The sequence below is a fragment of the Moschus berezovskii genome, chromosome 16, assembly GCF_049115385.1.
Source record: "Moschus berezovskii isolate FMDL1 chromosome 16, NW_MosBer_1.0, whole genome shotgun sequence".
Taxonomy (NCBI): Eukaryota; Metazoa; Chordata; class Mammalia; order Artiodactyla; family Moschidae; genus Moschus; species Moschus berezovskii.
In genome coordinates, this window is record NC_142475.1 from 69,394,754 (window position 1) to 69,419,286 (window position 24,533).

At 43.7% G+C, this 24,533-nt stretch overlaps 1 protein-coding gene across 2 annotated transcripts in view; it reads right to left on the reverse strand.

The window, feature by feature from the left end:
* DNAJC5B (DnaJ heat shock protein family (Hsp40) member C5 beta) overlaps positions 1–24,533 on the reverse strand; it is a 136,410-nt gene that overhangs the window by 68,014 nt on the left and 43,863 nt on the right. The window contains exons 1-2 of one of the 2 annotated variants that reach the window (XM_055431905.2): positions 23,827–24,045; positions 9,580–9,730 (exon numbers count right to left, since the gene is read on the reverse strand). The gene's annotated coding sequence lies outside the window, so the exon portion shown is untranslated. Of the gene's footprint in view, positions 1–9,579; positions 9,731–23,826; positions 24,046–24,533 lie in introns of those variants that run through there. The other variant, XM_055431904.2, reaches the window with a different exon arrangement.

Consider the following 24,533-nt stretch of genomic DNA (forward strand, 5'->3'; position numbering starts at 1 on the left):
ACTGGGGGATGGGACACTACATACTAATTTTCCCTGTGTATTCTATTTATGGGCTTCTGAGGTGCCGCTAGTGGTAAGAAAGTTGCCTGCCAGTGCAGGAGATGAAAGAGATGTGGGTTCAGTCCCTGGGTGGGGAAGATCCCCTGGAGGAGGGCATGGCAACCCACTCCAGTATTCTTGCCTGGAGAATCCCATGGACAGAGGAGCCTGGCAGTATACAGTCCATGCGGTCACAAAGAGTGGGACACAACTGAAGCAACTTAGCACTCATAGACATGCATTCTGTTTATGGGGTCTTCACTATTCCCTTAGGTGCTCCTGGAGACCTTCTATATACCTCTCTCAATTGCGACATAGGGTCAGGGTTATTATAATAAATGGCTAGTATCAATACATCAGCACAGAATCTGCAACAGGTTCTAGATGAATTTTAATATTCAATCAAAATAACCTAAGAATCATAAACATTAGGGTACATAGTGTTTAATGTAAGCTACGTATATCAGCAGATGCAAACACCACTCTTTTTGAACATGTAATGTACAAGGGCACGTAGTTCCAACAAATAGTGTTAGTTGCTCAGTTGTGTCTGACTCTTTGCAACCCCATGGACTGTAGCCCGCCAGCTCCTCTGTCCATGGAATTCTCCAGGCAAGAATACCAGAGTGGGTTGCCATTTACTTCTCCAAGAGATCTTCCCTACCCAGGGATCAAACCCAGGTCTCCTGCAGTGCAGGCAGATTCTTTACCGCCTGAGCCACCAGGGAAGGCCTAATCTAAAATAAATCTAAAGAACCCAATGCAGTGAACAAAGGCATTATTATTGCTCTCTGTTACCATTATTACCCCACCACATTGTTGTTGTTATTATTGCTATTACGTGGAATTCAGGTCAATTTTCAAAAGGACGAGTCATCTGGGTAAAATTCATTCTGTTAAGTGAATTTAGAAAGGGAAAAGATAGTTATTCCTTTGACTGTAAAATTAAGAGGTTATTGGCTACCAGTCCAGCAGCACCTCAAACAAAATTACAGAACAATTCTGGCATTTCAGTAAAACCAAGTGTTCATGTTTCAGAATGCAAATTGGTTAAATCCTATTACATTTCATAATTTTTCAAAGTTAAAAAAATGTCCCTTTTAAAAAGAGGTTACAAAGAGGATGTAAATTTTAAAGTGCCTAAATCTATAAATATGAAGAAAGCATAGAATCATAGAAGGCTAAGGGGTATGGTAAACACAAATCAAAAACCTACAACAGATATACAATTAAAGAGAAAGGAAAACAAGCACATCCCCCCAAAAATTATTAAACCACAAGGAAAGAAACTAAATGAAGAAAATAACAGAGAACTACAAGAGCAACCAGAAGGACACATCAAAATGGCAATAAGTACACACCTAGCAGTGATAATTCTGAATGTCAATGGGCTAAATGTTTTAATAAGATAATATAGGGTGGCTGACTAGAAAAAAAGAAAAAAACAGGATCTGTCTTATAAGAGACTCACTTCAGAGATAAAAACACACACCGATTGAAAATGAGAGGACGGAAAAAGATATTTCAATATTTAATAAATGGATATTTAAACAATGGAAATGACAAGAAACTGGGGATAGCAATACTCAGAGCAGAAAAAAAACAGATTTTGAAACAAAGTCTAACCAAAGATAAAGAAGAGCATTATATAATGATAAAGGGATCGATATAAGAAAAGAATATAACACTTATCAACATATATGTACCTAATATAGAAACACCTAAATGTATAAAGCAAATATTAATAGACATAAAGGGAGAAACTAACAAAACTACAATAGTAATAGAGGACTTTAACACCCAATTTGCATCAATGGACAGATTATCCGGACAGAAAATCAATAAGGAAATGGTGGTCTTAAATGATATTAGACTAACTAGATTTAATAGATATTTACAAGGCATTCCATCTAAAAACATAATATACATTTTTTTTCAAGTACACGTGGAACATTCTCTAAGATTGATCACATACTAGGCCACCAAATAAGTCTCAACAAATATTAAAGGATAGAAATTATATCAAGCATTTTTTCTGATAACAGTAGTATGAAGCTTGAAATCAATTGCAGAAAGAAAACTAGGGGAAAAATGGAGACCAAACAACATGCTACCATAAAAACAATGAGTCAATGAAGAAATTACACAGGAAATAAATCAGAAAATACCTCCAGACAAATGAAAATGGAAGCACAACCTCCCAAACCTATGGAATGCAGCAAAATGCAGAGTCGGACACAACTGAGCAACTGAACTGAACTGAACTGAACTGAAGAAGGAAGTTTATAGTGATTAGGCCTATCTTAAGGACAAGAAACATTTCAAATAAACAACCTAACTTAATATCTAAAGGAATTAGAAAAAGAAAAACAGTCAGCAGAAGGAAGAAAATAATAAAAATCAGACAGAAAATAAAATAGATACAAAAATAAAGTATCAGTGAAACGACCAGTAGTCTTTTTTAAAAGACAAATAAAATTGATAAACTTTTAGCCAGGCTTATAAAAAAGAGACAGGACCCATATAAACAAAATAAGAAATGATAGAGGAAAACATAGCAACCAATAATATCACAAGGATACAAAATATCATAGAATACTATGAACAGTGATAGTCCAATAAATTGGATAACCTAGAAGAAATGGGCAAATTTCTAGAAACATACAACTCTCTAAGACTGAATCAGAAAGAAATAGACAATCTGAACAGACTGATCACTGGTAGTGAAATTGAATTTATAATTTAAAAATTCCCAGGAAACAAAAGTCCAGGACAAGACAGCTTCACAGGGGAATTTCACAAAACATATAAAGACCTGTCCTGCTCAAACTATTCCAAAGAAATAAAAAGGAAGAGAATAAAACACTCCCAAATTCATTCTACTATTACCCTGATCCCAAAACCTACAAAAAAGGAAATTAAAGCCAGTATCTCTGATGAATATAGATGCAAAAACCCTCAACAAAATATTAATAAGCTGAATTCAACAATATGTTAAAAGAACCATACTTCTACACCATGATCAAGTGGGATTTATTCTGGGGATACAAGGATGGTCCAGTATTTGCATATCAATCAGTGTGATACACCATATTAAGACCTGGCTAAAAGAAATCACATAATCATCTCAATAGATGCAGAAAAAGCATTTGACAAAATTCAACATCCATTCATGATAAAAACTCTCATCAAAGTGGGTATAGACGAAGATATCCAGTCCCATCACTTCATGGCAAATAGTTGAGGAAACAATGGAAACAGTCACAGATTTTATTTTCTTGGGCTCCAAAATCACTGTAGATGGTGACTGCAGCCATGAAATTAAAAGACATTTGCTCCTTGGAAGAAAGGCTATGACCAACCCAAACAGTGTATTGAAAAGCAGAGACATCACTTTGCCAGAAAAAGTCGGTATAGTCAAAGCTATGGTTTTTCCTGTAGTCATGTAAGGATGTGAGAGTTGGACTATAAAGAAGGCTGAGCACCGAAGAATTGATGCTTTTAAATTGTAGTCCTGAAGAAGACTCTTGAGAGTCCCTTGGACAGTGTGGAGATTAAACCAGTCAATCCTAAAGGAAATCAACCCTGAATACTCATTGGAAGGACTGATGCTAAAGCTGAAGCTCCAATACTTTGGCCACCTGATGGGAAGAGCTGACTCACTGGAAAAGACCTTGATGCCAGGAAAGATTGAGGACAAGTGGAGAAGGGGGTGGCAGAGGATTAGATAGTTAGATAGCATTACTGACTCAATGAGTTTGAGCAAACTCTGGGAGATAATGAAGGACAGGGAAGCCTGGCATGCTGCAGTTCATGAGGTCCAAAGAGTTGGACATGACTTAGTGACTGAACAACAAAAATTCAAACAGAATAAAGAGCATTTACATAAAAAAAGACCAATAACACAATAAGCATCATACTCACTGTGAAAATTTGACAGTCTTTCCTCTAGAGTCAGGAGTAAGACAAGGATGCCCACTATCACCACTTCTATTTAACATAGTATTAGAAATGCTAGCCACAGCAATCAGACAAGGAAAAGAAATAAAAGGCATCCAGACTGGAAGAGAACAAATCTGTGACTATTTGCAGATTTCATGGTACTATTTCTAGAAAACCCTAAAGTCTCCAACAACAACAACAAAAAAACTGTTGAAACTAATAAATAACTTTGTAAATTTTCAGGATACAAGATTGATATACAGACATCTATTGCTTTTCAAAACAGTAATAATTATCAGAAAGACAAAAAAAAAATCTGGCTTAAAATCACATCAAAAAGACTAAAATATGTAAGAATAAACTTAACCAAGGAGATGAAAGATCTATATTCTGAAAACTGTAAAACATTAATGAAGGAAATTGAAGATGATACAAAGAAAATGGAAAGATACTCCATGTTCTTGGATTGGGAGAATTAATATTGTTAAAATGTGCATACCACCTAAAGCAATCTACAGATGAAATGCACTATCAAAATACCCATGATATTTTCCACAGAAGTAGAACAAGTGATTCTAAGGTTTACATGAAACTACAAATGACACTGAATTGCCAAAGCAATCTTTAGAAAAAAGGACACAGCTGGAGGTATCAAGCTCCCTTACTTCAGGCTATACTCTGAAACTACAGTAAGCAAAACAGCACGGTACTGGCACAAAAACAGATATATTGATCAATGGGACAGAATAGAGAGCCCAGAAATAAACCCACAGCTTATGGTCATTTAATCTACAACAAAGGAGGCAAGAATATACAATGGAGAAAAGACAATCTCTTCAGTAAGTGGTGCTGGAAAAACTGGACAACTACATGTAAAAGAGTGAAATTAAAACATTCTATAACACCATACACAAAAATAAACTCAAAATGGATTAAAGACCTAAATGTAAGACCAAATACTATAAAACTCCTAAAGGAAAACATAGGCAGAACATTCTTTGACGTAAATAGCAGCAATATCTTTTTGGATCTGTCTCTTAAGGCAAAAGAAACAGAAGCAAAAATAAACAAATGGAACCTAATTAAACTTAAAAATGTTTGCACAGCAAAGGAAAGCATTGACATAGGTGGTGAAAAGACCACCTATGAAATGGGAGAAAATATTTGTAAATCGTGTGACTGACAAGAGGTTAATATCCAAAATATATAAACAGCTTATACAACTGAACATCAAAAGACAAACACTTGATGAAAAATATGGGCAGAAGAACTGAATAGATGTTTTTCCAAAGAAGATATACAGATGACCCACAGACTCCTGAAAAAATGCTCAATATGCCTAATCATCAGAGAAATGAAAATTGAAACCACAATGAGATGTCACCTCACACCTGTCTAAATGGCTATCGACAAATAACATTTTGTCAAGGATGTGGAGAAAAGGGAACCCTCCTGCATTGTTGGTGGGAATGAAAATTGGTGCAGTCCCTATGAAAAATAGTACAGAGTTTGCAAAAAAAAAAAAGAAGAAGAAGAAGAATAGAACTACCATCACTTCAGTTGAGTTCAGTTCAGTCACTCAGTATTGTCTGACTATTTGCAACCCCATAAACTGCACACCAGGCTTCCCTGTCCATCAAAAACTCTGGGAACTTACTCAAACTCATGTCCATTGAGTTAGTGATGTTATCCAACCATCTCAACCTCTGTCGTCCCCTTCTCCTCCTGCCCTCAATCTTTCCCAGCATCATGGTCTTTTCAAATGAGTCAGTTCTTTACATCAGGTGGCCAAAATATTGGAGTTTCAACTTCAGCATCAGTCCTTCCATTGAATATTTCCTTTAGGATTGACTGGTTGGATCTCCTTGCAGTCCAAGGGACTCTCAAGAATCTTCTCCAACACCACAGTTCAAAAGCATCAGTTCTTTGGCACTCAGCTTTCTTTATAGTTCAACTCTCACATCCATATGGGACTACTGGAAAAACCAAAGCTTTGACTAGATGGACCTTTGCTGGCAAAGTCATGTCTGTTTTTTAATATGCTGTTTAGGTTGGTCATAGCTTTTCTTCAAAGGAGCAAGCATCTTTTAATTTCATGGCTGAAATCACCATCTGCAGTGATTTTGGAGCCCCCCAAAGTAAAGTCTCCAACTGTTTCCATTGTTTCTCCATCTACTTGCCATGAAGTGATGGGACCAGATGCCATGATCTTAGTTTTTTGAATGTTGAGTTTTAAACCAACTTTTTCACTCTCCTCTTTCACTTTCATCAAGAGTTTCTTTAGTTCCTTTTCACTTTCTGCCATAAAAGTGATGTCATCTGCATCACTGAGGTTATTGATATTTCTCCTGGCAATCTTGATTCCAGCTTGTGCTTCATCCAGCCCAGAATTTCTCATGATGTACTCTGCATATAAGTTAAATAAGCAGGATGACAATATACAGCCTTGACATACTCCTTTCCCTATTTGGAACCAGTCTGTTGTTCCATGTTCAGTTCTGTTTCTTCTTGACCTGCATGCAGATTTCTCAGGAGACAGGTCAGGTGGTGTGGTATTCCCATCTATTTCAGAATTTTCCACAGTTTGTTGTGATCCACACAGTCAAAGGCTTTGGCATAGTCAATAAAGCAGAAGTAGATGTTTTTTTGGAACTATCTTGCTTTTTCGATGATCCAGTGGATGTTGGCAATTTGATCTCTGGTTCCTCTGCCTTTTCTAAATCCAGTTTGAACATCTGGAAGTTTACAGTTCACGTACTACTGAAGTCTGGCTTGGAAAATTTTGAGCATTACTTTGCTAGTGTGTGAGATGAGTACAATTGTGCAGTAGTTTGAACATTCTTTGACATTGACTTTCTTTGGGATTGGAATGAAAACTGACCTTTTCCAGTCCTGTGGCCACTGCTGAGTTTTCCAAATTTGCTGGCATATTGAGTGCAGCACTTTCATAGCATCATCTTTTAGGATTTGAAATAGCTCAAGTGAAATTCTATCACCTCCGCTAGCTTTGTTTGTAGTGATGCTTCCTAAGGTCCACTTGACTTCGTAGTCCAAGATGTCTGGTTCTAGGTGAGTGGTCACATCATCATGGTTATCTGGGTCATGAAGGTCTTTTTTGTACAGTTCTTCTGTGTATTCTTGCCATCTCTTCTTAATATATAAGAAGAGCCACAGCCTTGGCTCTTCTAAGACTTAATATCTAAGAATATAGATATCTAAGAAGGTATCTTAATATCTTAAGGCTTCTTAATATCTAAGAAGGACCACAGCCTTGTCTAACAATGAAACAATGAGCCCTGCCAGGTAGGACCACCAAAGATGGACCATGGTATAGAGTTCTGAGAAAACATGGTCCACTGAAGAAGGCAATGGCGCACCACTTCAGTATTCTTGCTTTGAGAACCCCATGAACAGTATGAGAAGAACTACCATATGACCTAGCAATTCCTCTGCTAGGCCAAGAAAACAAAAACACTAATTCTAAGAAATACATTCTCCCCAATGTTCATAGTAGCATTATTTATAATAGCCAAGATATGGAAGCAATCTGTGTCCATCAACATATAAATGGATAAAGAAGATGTAGTGTGTGTACACACACAAAGATACAGACACACACACACAGACACACACACACAGACAATGGAATATTACTCAGCTGTAAAAAGAATAAAATTCTGCCATTTGCAACAACGTAGATGGACCTAGAGAGTATTATGCTTAGTGAAATAAGCCAGATAAAGACAATTACTCTGTGTGATCATTTGTATGTGGAATCTAAAAAATGAAACAAACAAATGAATATAACAATATAGGAATAGACTCACAGATATAGAGAATAAGCTAGTGGTTACCAGTGGGGAGGGAGAAGGGGAGGGCCAAGATAGGGGTATGGGATTAGGAGATGCATACAACTATGCAGAAAATAAATAAGCAACAAGGATATATTGTACAGTACAGGGAAATATGTATCTGTTATTTGTAATAAATTTTAAATGGAATATAGTCTATAAAAGTTCTTAATCACTGTGCTATACATCTAAATTAATATAACATTGTAAATCAACTGTACTTCAGTTTTAAAAAGAACCATAGAAGACCTGAAGAGGGAAGAACTAGAGAGGAACTCTTTCTAGAATCACTGGGAAAAGTTTTAAGAATTCTGATGTCTAGGTGCCACCCATGGTGTCCCAAAGCAAAATTCTCTTGGATTTAACCCCAACACAAAATCTTGCACAGTGGACCCAGCTCAGGCATGTTTAGGGCTCCAGGTGATTCTGTAGAGCTGCCTGCATTAAGAGCCAGTGCTGACTGGTTCCCAAACTCACTGGATCTGACAACTTTAGTTAAGTAACATGAGAAGCACTCATTGACCAAGCAGCTGTCTGGAGGAATTTTCCTTTGCCTAAGAAAATACTCAGGTAAATAATGGCATCTGTGTGATTCAACAGAAAATAAAATTTGTCTTCTCATAGTTTAAATCAAGAAAACTTATCCAAAGACATCAACTTGCCCTGACATTCTGGGCAAGTCACTTTAATCTACTTTTCTTCTCTGCAAACAGTCATAAAATATGAACCCTTTTTTTCTCTTAGACATTTTATCAAATATCTAGTATGGACGTGCCAAGAATGACACTAGGAACTTTCATAAACACAAATCTAATGATTATTTTTTAGGGTTGGGGTTTGAGCAATTGTTAAGACAGTCGTTGCTCTCTCTCTGCCCCCTAAAATTGAAACAGAGTACGCTGAAAGTGCTTTAATAATTTGAATGTGTAATCCTGGTAGATTTCACCCCAAATCTCTAATTCATCAGTAAGCGGAATGAGCTATGCAATGCACATGGTGCAAGACACTGTACTGGGGGTTGTGACACTTTTAGAGGCGGTAATAATGGTGCTGGTGATGCTGGTAGCTTACATGTTAATTAGATTTTTTAATTGGAACCCTACAAAAGTATGAGGAGGGTATACTCCTATCCTTATTTTACAGAGGAGGAATATAAGATTGGAGAGGCTGATGAACTGCCCAAATTCACCAGCTAAGGGTCGGACACGACTGAGCGACTTCACTTTCACTTTTTACCTTCACACATTGGAGAAGGAAATGGCAACCCACCCCAGTGTTCTTGCCTGGAGAATCCCAGGGATTGGGGAGCCTGGTGGGCTTCCGTCTATGGGGTCACACAGAGTCGGACACGACTGAAGTGACTTAGCAGCAGCAGTACGCCGTGGACCCAGGCTTTGATGTTACATCCCAGGCTCTAACTCACCAGAGAGCTTTGCTTCAGGAGTTCACAGTCTAGTAATATATTCCCTTGCTTATCAATATGTGAATGAGCCAGATGGTGTATGTTTTAAGGTTCATGAAAAAAAAATTGGAGTAATGGCTTTAAACAAGGAAGTATCAATCAGCCCGTTCCTTAGTGAGGTTCAATATGTAGTTCAGTGTCAAGGACAGTGTCTGTTTGGTTAAATAAAGCTCTGAATCTGAGACCTGTATTACTGAAAAAATATTACTCGTGTCTTGTCCCCTGCTAGGAAACATAACATGGACTTCACAGATGTGAAATTTAAACACCTTGTCGCTTACTTACAGTAAGCACTTGCTGTGATAAACCAAGGAGACTTCAAGTCCAACAGAAGTGTGTATTTGACAGAATGTCTCTAAGCAGAACGTTGATCCTTGATATTGCCTGTAGTTGTTCCCCATTCACATTAGCGCAAGATGTCTCTTTTGTTAATTAGCTAAAAGAGATAGAGGACAAAAACAAAGATAAAAATCTTTACTCAAGGCAAAATTTCCCTCCAATATGGTTTCCAGTATAGTGATTATTCTGCACATTGTCATATAAATGTGGCCAAACAGACTACAAAACCAACAGAGTACACAGCTACCAGAATAGTAGTCATTTCTTTTTGTGTGTGTGCATTTAAGTAGTAGTTTAATAGTACTGGCCTAGAGATATATCTTTAACTCTAATAAACCCACTAATTGCTCAGTTGTGTCCAACTCTTTGCAGCCCCATGGACTGTAGCCCGCCAGGCTTCTCTGTTCATGGGCTTCTCCAGGTGAGAATACTGGAGTGAATTGCCATTTCCTCCTCCAGGGGATTGTTCCATCTCAGAGATCCAATCCTCGTCTCTTGCATCTCCTGCATTGGCAGGTTGATTCCTTACCACTAGCGCCATAAGGCCCACTTTCAAATGAAGCCTCACCTAGCACAGACATGTATTTGAAAGAAACACTAAAGGATTCCTTCTAGAGATTAATAACTGCCCTTATATCATCCTTGGTAATTTCCTAAGATTTTTCACATGTCAGATGTATTATCTGACTCTCAGTGTCTGTCTTAAGGAAGAGCTAACTGACTACTTGTGGTCATGTCACTTTCCCCAAGCATGAACATCAATCCTGAGGGGCAGGAAGTTGGAACTAGGGCCCCACCTAAGTACTCTACTTCCAAATCTGTCCTTTTATATCCTTGTTAATTTAAAAGGCTCAATTGAGAAACAGAATCATAAAGAGCCAAGAACCTCTCTAATTAGTGCACGTGGTCAAGCAGCTCCTGAAAAACCCACAGGCCTGGAAGCAGGGCAGTCCTCTGAACTTGCACCAGTTTCTAGGGTCCACAGTGGATTTTCCAGGGGAACATTTCAACTTACTCACTGGGGTAATGGCAATGACTTTGTGCCCTCTGTTGTAGGTACAGGGCTTCCCAGGTGGCACCAATGGTAAAGAACCTGCCTGCCAATGCAGGAGACATAAGAGACACAGGTTAAATCCCTGGGTCAGGAAGATCCCCTGGAGGAGGGCATGGCAACCCACTCCAGTATTCTTGCTGGAGAATCCCATGGGCAGAGAAGCCTGGCGGGTCATGGTCCATGGGGTCACACAGAGTCGGACATGACTGAAACGACTTTGGAGCAGCAGCAGCATTGTAAATACACACTTCCCCCTCAGTTTGCTAAAGGTTTGTCTTTCAGATGAACAGCTAGGGCCCACTAACTTGTAATTAATTCATTAGCACAGCTTTTTGGTCTGCATGATCTTCTTCTGTCTTGTGAAGTAAGTTGTGCTTTACAATTGACAACATGTCATTGCTAAGCACAGTCTCGCTGCCTGCTGAATGCCTTTGGAAGGTGCACAGACTGAATAGCTAGAGCTGAGATGCCTCTCCCAGTGGGTGAAAGTAGACAGGTCCCTTTCTTTTTCTTCTTTTTATATTTATTTGGCTTCGCTGGGTCTTAGTTGCAGCACACGAACTCATAGTTGAGGCATGTAGGATCTAGTTCCCTGACCAGGGATCAAAGCCCGATCCCCTGCATTGCAAGCTCAGAGTCTTAGCCACTGGACCACCAGTAGACAGTCTCCTTTCTGAGTCAGTTATGTAGTCAGGGGCACACACACACACATCCATGGCTTCTAAGCCTGCAGGATTAGATAGGCTCTGATGCTATCTCCCTCCTGTCTACCTAGGTGGGCACTTGTGCAGCTTGGGCTCTCCTCACAGGCTCAAAGATCCAAAGCTGAGACCTGTCACCCCTTCCAGGGCCCTCACCACCCCTGTCAAGCCTCCCCTGGGCATTCCCAACTGCTTTATTCCTGCTTCTCCCAGACTCTTCCATGAGTCCTGCACTGCTGTCCAGAGTGCTCCAGAAGCCATGAACATTCTGTCAGAACGTCCTCACAGCCAGAGACCACTGGTGAGAACTGATGCAGGGCCACAGACACACAGACTGGTCAGCTGGCCACCACCAAAGCTCCACCAACTGTCAGGGCAGCAACCAAGAAAGTGAAACTAGTGAGAGCTTTAGTCACTCAGTCGTGTCCAACTCTGTGTGACCCTATGGACTGTGTAGCCTGCCAGGTTGCTCTGTCCATGGAATTTCCCAGGCAAGAATACTGGGGTGGGTAGCCATTCCCTTTCTCCAGGGGATCTTCCTGACCCAGGGATCAAACCTGGGTCTCACACACTGCAGGCAGATTCTTTACTGTCTGATCCTCCAGGGGAGCTACAGGACCCCTGAAGTCCTTCAGCCCTCCTTGCGGGGTCTTCTCTCTCTGGCTTCTCCATTCTATCAGGGCCAGATAGTAAGTATAGAACTCAGGAATCCAGTTAAATGATTGGCCATGGAAGTAACAAGCCGGGTCCCCACACGAAGTAGCTCTTACCTGGGACACAATCCACACCCTCTCAAAGAGCCGAGCACGGACAGTCTCAGTATGTGGTGGGAGGGTCAGTGACAAGGGCTTCCCCACAAAGGAAGCTGTAACCCTGCCCAGCACCTTCTGGTGGGTATCTCAGGGCCAGATGTCAGGACTTGGACATCCAGAAAGTGATCTCAAAAGCCTTTGCTGTATCTTTCTTAGAGACAGAGCAAAACAGTCAAAAGATCAATTTTCAACATTTGATCTCACATTAGGAAAATGTGAGCCGAGCAGCTATTATTCCCTGTGACTGTATCGCCCTCTAGTGTTCAAAATGTAATGAACTGTAAACAGGAATTTCAGCTTCTAAACAGTCTTCACCCCAAATCACCCGTTCTGTTTAATATCCCTGGACTTCTCAGGTGGCACAATGGTAAAGAATCTGCTTGCCAGTGCAGGAGATGCAGGAGACCAGGTTCAAAAGTCTCCTTGGATGGGCGAGATCCCTGGAATTCGGAATGACAATTCACTCCAGTATTCTTACCTGGAAAATTCCATGGACAGAGGAGCGTGGCGTGCTACAGTCCATGGGGTCACAGAGTTGGACATGACTGAACACACGCACAGACAGATACTCATCGCTGACGCAGCTCCCTCAGCTACCTGAGATTCTGAGAATCACCAAGAAAAACACTCATGGAAATGTCAGGGTGGGGCAAGCCGTGGCTAGAGGGGACACCGCCCTTTTGCTGCATTCTTCTGAAGCTGAAGTTTTGCAATAGTGTCGAGTAGCTAGGCAGTTGGGGGGTTTAAAACATAACCTTATAAAAATCTGTTCTGAAGTTTCTGTCTGAAGGGGGAAACTTAGGGGCAATTGCTGCAATTCAGAGGTCTCACACCCATTGACTGGGCCAGAGCAGAAGACCCAAGAGCTCCAAGCAGCGAATCCACAACCAGCACATCCGTGCCTGCTGGCTGCTGCTGGGGGAGGCAGAGGCCAGGAGCCATTCCCGCTCTTGCTCGCTCACTCTCTCGCTCCCTCTTTCTCGGGCACATCACAGAGGTCCCGAGACACCAGATCTCAGTCAGGTGTTCCTCAGCCAACAAGGTGGGGTAAGTGTTTTAAAGGCAGGAGCACACTGCAGTCTGAAATGGCTGCACTGGCCTCACCCTCAGCTACCTTGAATTTGCAGCTTCTGGTTACCAGTTAGAAGAGGAGACAACTCATCGACACTTAAAAGCACACTCCAGGGTATTTGCCCAGTAGTGGGATTGCTGGGTCATATGCTAGTTTTATTCCTAGTTTTTAAGGACTCTCCATACTGTTCTCCATAGTGGTTGTATCCATTTGCATTCCCACCAGCAGTGTAAGAAGGCTCCCTTTTCTGCACACCCTTTCCAGCATTTATTGTCTGTAGACTTTTTATGGTGGCCATTCTGACTAGAGTGAGCTGATACCTCATTGTGTTTTTGATTTGCATTTCTCTAATAATGAGTGATGTTGAGCATCTTTCCATGTGTTTATTATGCACCTGTATGTTTTCTTTAGAGAAATGTCTGTTTAGGTCTTCTTCCCACTTTTTGATTGGGTTGTTCATTTTTCTGGTATTGAGCTGCATAAGCTGCTTGCACATTTTGGAGATTAATTCTTTGTCAGTTGTTTTGTTTGCTGTTATTTTCTCCCATGCTGAGGGCTGTCTTTTCACCTTGCTTGAAAAAGATACCTGCACCGCAGTGTTCACTGCAGCACTGTTCACAATAATAGCTACGACATGGAAGCAACCTAGATGTCCATCGGCAGATGAATGGATAAGGAAGTTGTGGTGCATATACACAATGGAATATTGCTCAGCCATAAAAGGAAAGCATTTGAGTCAGTTCTAATGAGGTGGATGAACCTAGAGTCTATTATACAGAGTGAAGTAAGTCAGAAAGAGAAAGACAAATGCTATATATTAATGCATATAAATGGTATCTGGAAAGATGATACTGACAGTCCTACATACAGGGCAGCAAAGAAGCCACAGACATGAAGAATCGACTTTTGGATTCAGTGGAAGGAGAGGGTGAGATGACTTGCAAGAATAGCATTGAAACATATACATTACCATAGGTAAAATAGATGGCCAGTGCGAATTTGATGTATAAAGCAGCGCACCCAAAGCTGGTGCTCTGTGACAACCTGGAGGGATAGGAGGGAGGTGGGAGGGGGTTCAGGATGAGGGAGACGCCTGTGTACTTATAGCTGATTTATACTGCTGCTACTGCTACTGCTGCTAAGTCACTTCAGTCGTGTCCAACTCTGTGTGACTCCATAGACAGCAGCCCACCAGGCTCCCCCATCCCTGGGATTCTCCAGGCAAGAACAGTGGAGTGGGTTGCCATTTCCTTCTCCAATGCATGAAAGTGAAAAGTGAAAGTGAAGTCGCTCAGTCGGTTCCGACTCTTTGCGACCCCATGGACTGCAGCCCACCAGGCTCCTCTGCCCATGGGATTCATACTGACATATGGCAAAAAAAAATCATAATAATGTAAAGTAATTATCCTCCAATTAAAATAATTTTTAAAAAAAATTGTGCCTCCACAATCCGAGGCAGCTGACAAGGAGGAGCAGATGACGGTGCAGGACAGACAGGCTGGGGAGGGGAGAGGGAGGATTCCTGGGAACAGGGATCTTCCCTTCATAGTCCTCACTGGGGAACTTCCTCAGTCTGGTGCCCAGACTGGATGGCATGGCAGGTGTATCAGTTTCCAGCCATGCTGAACAAGCTAGTACAAAGTGGATGACTTAGAACAACAGAAGCGTGTCATCTCACAGTCCTGGGAGGCTGAAGTCTGAAATCAAGGTGTTGTGGGCCAGGTTGGTTCGTTCCGGTGGTTCCGAGGGAACGAAGCTCACGGCATCCTCCTAGCTTCTGGCGCCGGGCCATGCTTGGCACGCCTCAGTCTCTGCCTCCGTCGCCGCAGTGTCCTCCCCGCTCTGTCTTCACACGTGCTCCTCTCTGTGTGTGTCTGTCTCTGCGGCTCCTCTTCCAGACTACAGTCTTGTGGGATTAAGGACCCACCCTGCCCACTCCAGTGTCCTTGCCTGGGAAATCCATGGACAGAGGAGCCTTGAGGGGGCTACGGTCCATGGGGTCACAAAAGAGTCATAGGACTGAGCGACTAAACAACAACAGCTACTACTCCAGGATGTCCTCATCTTAACTGACATCTTGATTACATGGGCAGAACCGTACTTTCAAGAAGGTCACATCCATACACGCTGGGGATTATGACGTTTCTCCTTTAGTGACACAGTTAAACCCCCAACAGGACTGTAAGGCTGGGCAGATTGGAGGTTCTCATTGGGCCTATTCAGTGGTGTGCTAGAAAATATTCAACAACCAGATTTCCAGGGGAGAAAAAGCCCTAGTGGTGAAGTGTTTGCAAATTTTCTTGGCATAACTATTCCCTCCCAGGCCTGCTTCAAGCTACCAACATAACACCCAGCTTGCCAAAATTCCAGAAAATTTAACGATGTGCATCCCTCATCCACTGGTGCAAACCAACTACCACATGCTGTTGAGCCTACAGTATTTTAAAATGTCAATAGCTAAAAGGAGTTGTCCAAAACAGTTTGTTCTATATGTTTACATGGGCTTCTTTTGTGACAGCGGTGAAGTGTCTTCCTGCCAGTACAGGAAATGCAGGTTTGATCCCTGGAGGAGGGCACAGCAACCCACTCCAGTATTCTTGCCTGGAAAATTCCATGGGCAGAGGAGCCTGGAGGGCTACAGTACAAAGAGTTGCAAAGAGTTTGACACAACTGACCACACACACATATAGGTTTACCTGTTGAGGCCAAGGTGCCCCTACAACTTTTGATTATCTGTACGTAAAGTGACCAATTCATGTATACTGCATATCAACTTTTAAATCTGAGCACGCCTTGGGGCCATTCTATTTTCTGGGCCTCCCTAAGCCTGAAGCAGCTGCAGCAGCATTCTCCTTCCAGCCTGCCCCCCACCTTTGATGTCCTTACCGTCCACAGGTCCTGTTTGCCCCATGGCTGTCCCCAAGCCTATCAACTCACTCACGTTCCTCGGGATCTAGGTACTCAGCTGTCAATCTCTCCACCCCAAGTCCTGTCACTGACCTTTGACCTGGGGTCCTTCAGCTCCCATGTAGTCCTCCCAGCCAGCACACCCTCCCTTGTGACTCCTTGTTCATACACCTGGATGTTCTCCAGGTCACAAACCTTGAACTCCAGCCTCACTCACCACTGCCTCCCTCACCAGCTAGCTTCCCTGTGCTCATGGTACTAACATCTCACTAGTACCCCCCGCTCCCCAAATCTGTCAGCTTGTTCCTTTCTTCCACCCTCTCCCTGTTCAGCCTAGATACTGTATATATTCCCTTGTCCAGCTCCCAATTCTTTTCACCACCCCAACCAACATCCAGTTGTGCATCCATGGCTGAGGCAGATGTCAGCACCACAGACCCATGGTCTCTGGTACCAGCTGCAACCCTGCCCCATACCTTCTGTGTGTCTTGTGGCCAAGTCCTGGCCGACTCTTTGAGACCCCATGGAAGGCAGCACGCCAGGCCTCCCTCTCCCTCACTATCTCCCAGAGTTTGCCTGTGTGTCCTGGGGGAACCCTAATCCCTTCACCATTCCCCATCACTTTCATCCCAAACTCCTTCTTCACTTCCATCAAAAGACATTATGTCCTACTCGGGAAAAAAACATAGAGTACTCGATGGTTAACAAGGTATTTTCACATAGGTTTATTTGACCTCCACAGAAGCTGTGTCAGGCAGGCAGGGAAAGAGTTCTTATTCCCATTTCATAAGCCAAGAGACTCCTCTGAGGCTCAGAGGAGTTTCATGTTAGTCGGACAGTTACTAACAAAGCTGCGATTGGTGCACAGGTCTCCCAGATCCAAGAACCCCGAGTCAAGCAGTGAAGTGGATATTTGTCCAAGGGCATGAGCGAGTCCTCTGCGTACCTTCCAGATTCTTTATCCACCTCTAGGGTGTGCTGCCTTCACAACAATGGCTCTGTTGCTCTCAAAGCACCTGAGGTTCATCTATCCTTAATGGTTGTGTCTGTGTGCTAGTTGCTCGTGCATGCGAGAGTGTGTGCTAAGTCATTTCATTTGTATCCGACTCTGTGGCCCCATGGACTGTAGCCCATCAGGCTTCTCTGTCCATGAAATTCTCCAGGCAAGAAAACTAGAGTGGGTAGCCATTCCCTTCTCCAGGAGATCTTCCCCACCCAGGAATCAAATCTGCATCTTCTGCATTGCAGGCAGATTCTTTACTGTCTGTGTCACCAGGGCAGCAATGTTATTTTGCTTTTTTATTTTTCCAAATTGTTCCCACCAAGGACTGTTTCTCTGTGTAAATATCTGACAATATCCTCAGAGCCTTGCCTGACACAAGCACAGCTGCCCTCAGCTCTTATCATCACGTTTGCAGGCTCTGGAAACAAGACCAACAACAAAACAAAGGGAGCCAGACCAGGGATCTAATCTAGAAATGTCATCCCATGCAGCCCAAATGCATGCCTGTTTGGCCTGCCATGGAAAATCCTCTGGGTGGATCCCTGCAAACTAACAAGCTGAGTTTCTGTGAATACATGATATAAGCCAAAGCCACTTCCGTTGGGAATGGGGTCCATAGTGAGTCATTCACTTCAGTTCCAGACAGATGGGAATCTCAGCTCTTTCCAGGCCCTTCCAGAGAACCATGAAGACTAAAGGGAATCTGCTTCTGTTCATAAGAAAGGCCCACCCCATCCCAGCATCTCTGGCAATACTTGCTTTGTTTGTGCTGTTGTTTGTTGTTCAGTCACTCAGTCATGTCCAATTCTTTGCAACCCCATGGACTGCAGTACGCCAGGCTTCCCTGTCCATCACAAAATCCCAGAGCTTGCTCAAACTCATGTCCTTTGAGTCGAAGGTACCATCCAACCATCTCATCCTCTGTCTCCCGCTTCTCCTCCTACCCTCAATCTTTCCCAGAATCAGGGTCTTTCCCAATGGGTCTGCTCTTTGAATCAGGTGGTCAAACTATTGGAGCTTCAGCATCAGTGCTTCCAATGAATATTCAGGGTTGATTTCCTTTAGGATTGACTGGTTTGATCTCCTTGCAGTCCAAGGGACTCTCAGGAGTCCTCTCCAGCACCACAGTTTGAAAGCATCAATTCTTTGGCGCTCAGCCTTCTTTATGGTCCAGTTATCATACATCAGTATACGTGGAGGCAGACACGCAAGAGGGGTTCTGACCTCCCTTGTTGTCTGCCGTAGCCTGCATGTCTTTCTGCCCCTCAGCTGCTGCCTTGGAGATAAACTGTTCTTTATCTGCCACCGCAGCCCTGTCCCCACCCCCTCAGAACTGATATCTCTGGGGAACACTGGCCTGGGGGACAGATGACTCAGCCCATGACTGTAAACTTGGGTAAGACATAAGAGGAACCTCTGATTCCTCCTCTCTAGGAACCGAGGTTTGCTGTGATCTACCCAACTCAGCCTCACTGTTAGGACTGCCTATGTCATCCCAATGAAGGGGACTCACAGGAAGCAGCCCAGAGAGGGGACAGAGGCATCCCCTTTATACAAGGTTGGTTTAGGGTCTCCCAGTACAGTGTTTCCTGACAGTGCTGGTGGAGGTAGAAAGTAAGGAACAGCAACTTGTAAGCTGAGGAGCAGACCCAACAAAGGGAAAGCCCAGGCCTGTCCCATGGGTGAATCAGCAGGTGGCACCCCTGTAGAATTTTTGATTCATGTGTATTTTATCCTGGCTTTATGAGCAGATTTTGGGGACGGGTAGAACAGGATGAGGGCTTCCCACATGGCACTAGTGGTAAAGAATCCGCCTGCCAATGCAGGAGACAAGGATTCGATTCCTGGGTTGAGAATATCCCCTGGGGGAGGGCATAGTCACCCACTCCAGCATTTGTGCCTGAAGAATCCCGTGGACAGAGGAGCCTGGTGGGCTGCAGTCCATGGGGTCGCAAAGAATAGAACATGATTGAAGCGACTTAGCACACACACCCTGAAATCCAAGTTGGGGAGGAAAAAGGGTCTGATTACTGTTTACACTATGAAGGGCAATAGAGGATAAAATGCCCACCAAGTCTTTGAAAAGCAAGATAACAGGAAGACCATCAGGAATAATACTTATAGGCATAGATGTCTATTCCCCAAGATTCATTGGATACCTATGAGCCCTGGGGACTCTAGCAAATGAATGAAAGAGATCCCAAGCCTGTATCAACTACAGTGTTCTCTAAAAGCTAAGTGTCTGGAGAGTCCTTGGCCAGGCTTATTGAAAGCACCATCTCTGAGAAGAAAAATACCTGCTACTCTGAGCTTAACTCTGATTGCCAGTGGGGCTCTGACGTTTTAGAGTTGATAACCCGCCTTACTGCACCTGTGTAAGTACAGTTTGAAGCACAGTTCATAGATTTAGAGAAAAGACTGATCTTTTTGCCCAAGAAATATGATCTGATAAAGCCAGGTTGGCCAGTTGACTCCATGATGGAAGAAAATTTAGCTTGTGCTAAATTTGTGTGGCTGCAGAGGGAGTTCTCTTACTTTAGATTTGAAAAGAGCTGCGTGAAAGGAGAGAGTGCCCCCAGAGTGGAGCCAGGGAGAGTTTAAAGCAGCCGCCGTGTGAGGGGCTGAGGATGGGGTACAAGGAAAAGGATGCTTCAAAACCAAATTTGACTTCGATGTTAATCAGCAGGGGGTTTGTGAGATCACCATAGGAGCATAGCCACAGTAGTCGTTGAAGAGAATGAAGCTGACATAAAAGTGGTATAACGAAACACAGTTTCCCATTTTTTTATAAAAAGGAAGACCTATGTTTGGGTTTCTCTGGTAGCTCAGATGCTAAAAAATCTGTCTGCAGTACAGGAGACCCGCAGTACAGGGCTCAATCCCTGGGTCAGAAAGATCCCCTGGAGAAGAGAATGGCAACCCACTCCAATCATCTTGCCTGGAGAATTCCATGGACAGGGGAGCCTGGTGACCTACAGTCCACGGGGTCTCAAAGAGTCGGATACAGCTGAGCAATTAACACACACAAGGCTTCTGTATAGTGATATCACTTTAAAAAGTAGATCTATGCATCTGTATATACACATACGTACACAGAGAGCATGCGCATAGTACATACTCAGACACATTTGTATATGCACAAAACCTTTCTGGAGAGTGTGTAAAACTTGCAAAATCTCCATGGAGGAAAAGGACTGGGGCCTGGGGTGGGAGGGAGAATTGTTTTTCATAGCGTAGCACTGTTGAATTTTTTTTTTTTTTACAACATGCACATATAACTTTTCAATTAGAACACTATTTTTTTTTTCATTAAACTATGCTTGAGGAAGAATTGCCAGCACCAAGAAGGACTCCCTGCTTTGAGCAGCTGTGCGCTGTCAGCATTTAACACCCCACGTCAGTAGCTCTGCCGTCTAGTCTGTCTGTCTTCTCCTTTCTGGCCATGCTCCACACCACTTGCAGTTTTCTCTTTCAAAAACGTAGGTGGGATGGGGTGGGAGGTGGGAGGGAGGTTCTAGAGGGAGGGGACATATGTATACCTAGAGCTGAATCATGTTGATGCATGTCAGAGTCCACTACAATATTGTAAAGAAACTATCCTCCAATTAAAAATAAATTTAAATTGAAAAAAAAAAAGTAGGGTTACCTTAGCCAAGAAATCCTTGTTGCCTCCTGTTTCTTTCAGGATAATATGAAGTCTCCCTGGTGTGAGGCATTATCAGGAAGTGATACTGCCCCAGGACAGTGTCTTCTGGGCCTTTTCTGGCTGTCTTCCTTAACTTCTCCTCCAAGTAATCCAGGCCTGGTTGATGAACCAGGCCTCATTAGTCCTCCTTTCTAAAGCTCCCGGAAGCCCACTGTCTTCCTCTCTTCCCTCTGTCACTAACCTAGACCCAGTTCATCACCTCCTTGGTTTTCCCTGCCAGCGTCCTAACTGAGACTCCTTTCTCCAGTCTCTCTTCGTTCCCATCTTTTCTCTGGACACCACATTCTTTTAAAATGCAAGTAGGATCCTGTCCCTCCCCCTGCTTATAACGCTTTAGAGTGGCCCGCTGATGTCAAGCTAAAGTCCCAGCTCCTTAGCAGGGCTAGCCTCTGCATCTTTCTCCAGAGCCATCTCCTCCAGCTCCTTCCCCTCAAGTCAGACTTGACTTCCACCAACTCCTGTGAACTGGTCAGAGGAGATAGTCTGACTGTGTGCTCAGACAGTCTGCTGTGTGCTCAGTTGCACAGTCATATCCAACTCTGTGACCTCAGGGACTGTAGCCCACCAGGCTCCTCTGTCCATGGGATTCTCCAGGCAAGAATGCTGGAATGGGTTGCTATGCCCTCTCCAAAGGGAACTTCTCAACCCAGGGATTGAACCCATATCTCCTGCCTTGGCAGGCAAGATTCTTTACCACTAGCGCCACCTGGGAATCATCTCTGACATGTTAATCCCTGTCTTAAAACATTCTTCTGCTCCCTTCTCTCTGGTGTTCCAACCGCATCCAGCTTACTCTTTCAGCATAAAGGGTCATACATAATAATGTCATGAGGAGATCATAAATAATGGGGGAAGAAAGTGGCCACCCCTTTGAGGAGGACTCGTGCAGGAGTTTAGCTGTCAGAAGAGACCTGCATAAGAAAGAACACAGGGGCAAGAAAGTTCCGGGCAGGCTGGAGAAAGGGAAGCAAAGGGATCCATCCGGTGCACAGAGTGGGGAGGACCAGGTGAACAGGTTGCCGAGGAGAGGCGCGGCTCAGGAAGCTAGAGAAAGTGAAGGACTTCTTGAAAGCCAAGATGAGTTTGTGTGTGCATGCTAAGTCACTTTATCCATGTCCAACTCTGTGTGACCCCATGGACTGTATCCCACCAGGCTCCTCTGTCCATGGGATTCTCCAGGCAAGAATACTGGAGTGGGTTGCCATGCCCTCCTCTAGGGGATCTTCCCAAACCAGGGATTGAACATACGTCCTTTTCATCTCCTGCATTGGTCAACGGGTTCTTTACCACTGGTGCCACCTGGGAAGCCCAAGATGAGTTCAGTCCTCATTTTTTTAAACAGTGGGAAACCTGAACTGTTTTAAAACTGGCAAGTGACAGACTCTAGTGTTTGTTTTAGAAAGATGTGACCAGCAGAGTGCAGAGGATGAACCTGGGGAGATGACTTACCCCAGGAAACAGGATGGGAAACAGCGTGGTCCAGTGCAGCAGCCTGCAGAACCAGCAGGAAGTGATGGATTCCAAAGAGATGTGGAGCCATAACCTCCTGGGCCTGGTGGCCAAGTGCCAGGGAGGACTCACGGTTCTAGCCAGAATAGCTGGGAATGTGCTGAGGTCATGGGCCGAGATGGGGGTCACAAAAGGAGATCAGATTTGGAGGAAGATAGTGAATCAGATTTAGAACATGTTGACTTGGGGTATAAAGTCAGGAAGCCCAGGTCCATAATTAAAGTCCAACACAACTCTGGTTATGGCAGGTAGGCCCTTTCACAGAGAACACCTGTTAGGGTGGGTTTCATCCTTCCTGGAGTGTCATGTTTCCATGACTCCAGTCTCCTTGTCCCAAAGCAACCTTGTGAACTGTTCGTATCACATGCAAAGAAGGAGTTGTGAAAGCACAGGGAGAGGGTGGAGATGAGGGCTGACCGGGACAAGACCCACTGTGCTGGGGCCAAAATCTGTGCCAGAAAATTGTCTTCCTCCCCAGGCTTGCATCGGTCACTGTTTTGTTTCTCTTCAAAAGTTCTCTCAAGTCCTAAGTGTCCTGTGATGAGCAACCTGAACACCAGAGACAACTTTGCCTCTGCCCCGGGCACTCTGAAGTCTGTAAGAGCATTTCTCACATGGTTGTGCAGTTCTTTCTTTGCTTTTGAACTCTTCACAGGTGTATATCTCATCTCCTCACCTAAATCCTTAATTGTTCAAAGAACCCAATTTATGGCAAACATTGTATTTTGTTATTGCCACTGTGCCTGGTATACTGGTACATCGTCCATTGTCAAAAATTACAGATTTGATTGAAACTGACACTGAATTCATTTGGGGTAGAAAGAAGAAAGGATAATAAGCACCTTGGAAGGACAGGATACAAGAAGTTATATGCTGGTGAGAGGAGTAAGATAGAGTCAGTTCCTAGTATACGAAGAACCGATTCCAACATGAAAGGAAAGCTTTCACCTCTGCTGATAGAAATGGCTTTGCATTCTAAATATGCTCAAAAGGAGCAGAAGAATACTGGCATTCTAGTTGTCAAGTGAGTGGTCTTCTCAACTGGCTAACAAGTCTGTTTTTCTTGGACCACCTTTTGTTTATAAGCAGTATTGGTAAAATAATATAATAGTTAACTATACTACATTGTGGGGCTTCCCCGATGGCTCAAAGGATAAAGAATCCTCCAGCAATGCAGGAAACATAGCAGATGTGAGTTTGATCCCTGCACTAGGAAGATCCCCTGGAGGAGGAAACGGCTACACACTCCAGTATTCTTTCCTGGGAAATCCACCGACAGGCACCTGGTGGGCTGTAGTGCATGGCTTCGCAAAGAGCTGGACACGACTGAGTGACTATCACACACACACACACACACACAAACACACAACCATTACAATCACCCTTCTTCCTACACTGGGGAACTGGAGGGATGGGCCCTACCACTCACAGCGTTCAGTAGAGGCACAACCAGAAGAAGTGGAATGACTCAAAACTGATTCAGAGTCTTCTCCTGAGAGCAACCCAAAGCACGCCTCTGGAGGCTGGCAGAGACGAGCGCAGAAGGCCCTGGGGTGTCTGCTTCTCACTCCTGCCAAGGGCTCCATTGCTCTTCCTTTTAGAGCACATCTTGCACTTTCTGTGATTCCCCCAAGGGCGAGGTAAACAGCAAGAGAGTTCCTTCTTGGCCCTGGTGGCAGCAGCGCCTGTTGGCTCCGGGTCACATTCCTTTCCAGACTTCACAGACCTTGGGTTACAAAGGGCTTGTTGCACAATTCTTGGGAGAGTGGGTATGGGGGCTGGGCTAAGTTTAAGGGGAGTGTCTGGCATGTGTCAACCATCCAGGTGTGGCCGTTTGCCAAGGCTCCCCAGGTGGCGGCATTGGGGGGGGGCGGTGAGGGGGAAAGAGAGAGGGAGAGAGTCAAATGTCTCAGGATCTCTGGTGAGGTAGATTACCTCTTTTTTCTCTCCCACGGCTGATAATAACACTCGTCAGGATGCATTTCTCAGGTGGAAAGCTTTTCAAAAGTACAGTCGGCATACCTGTGTTTCAGCTTACTGGAGACATTTGAAAGTTCAGAACCCACAATGGAGAATCTGAAACGAAAGCTCCTCTTATCCCTTCATTTTTCATAGTCAAGCTTTCTCCTGCTGTTC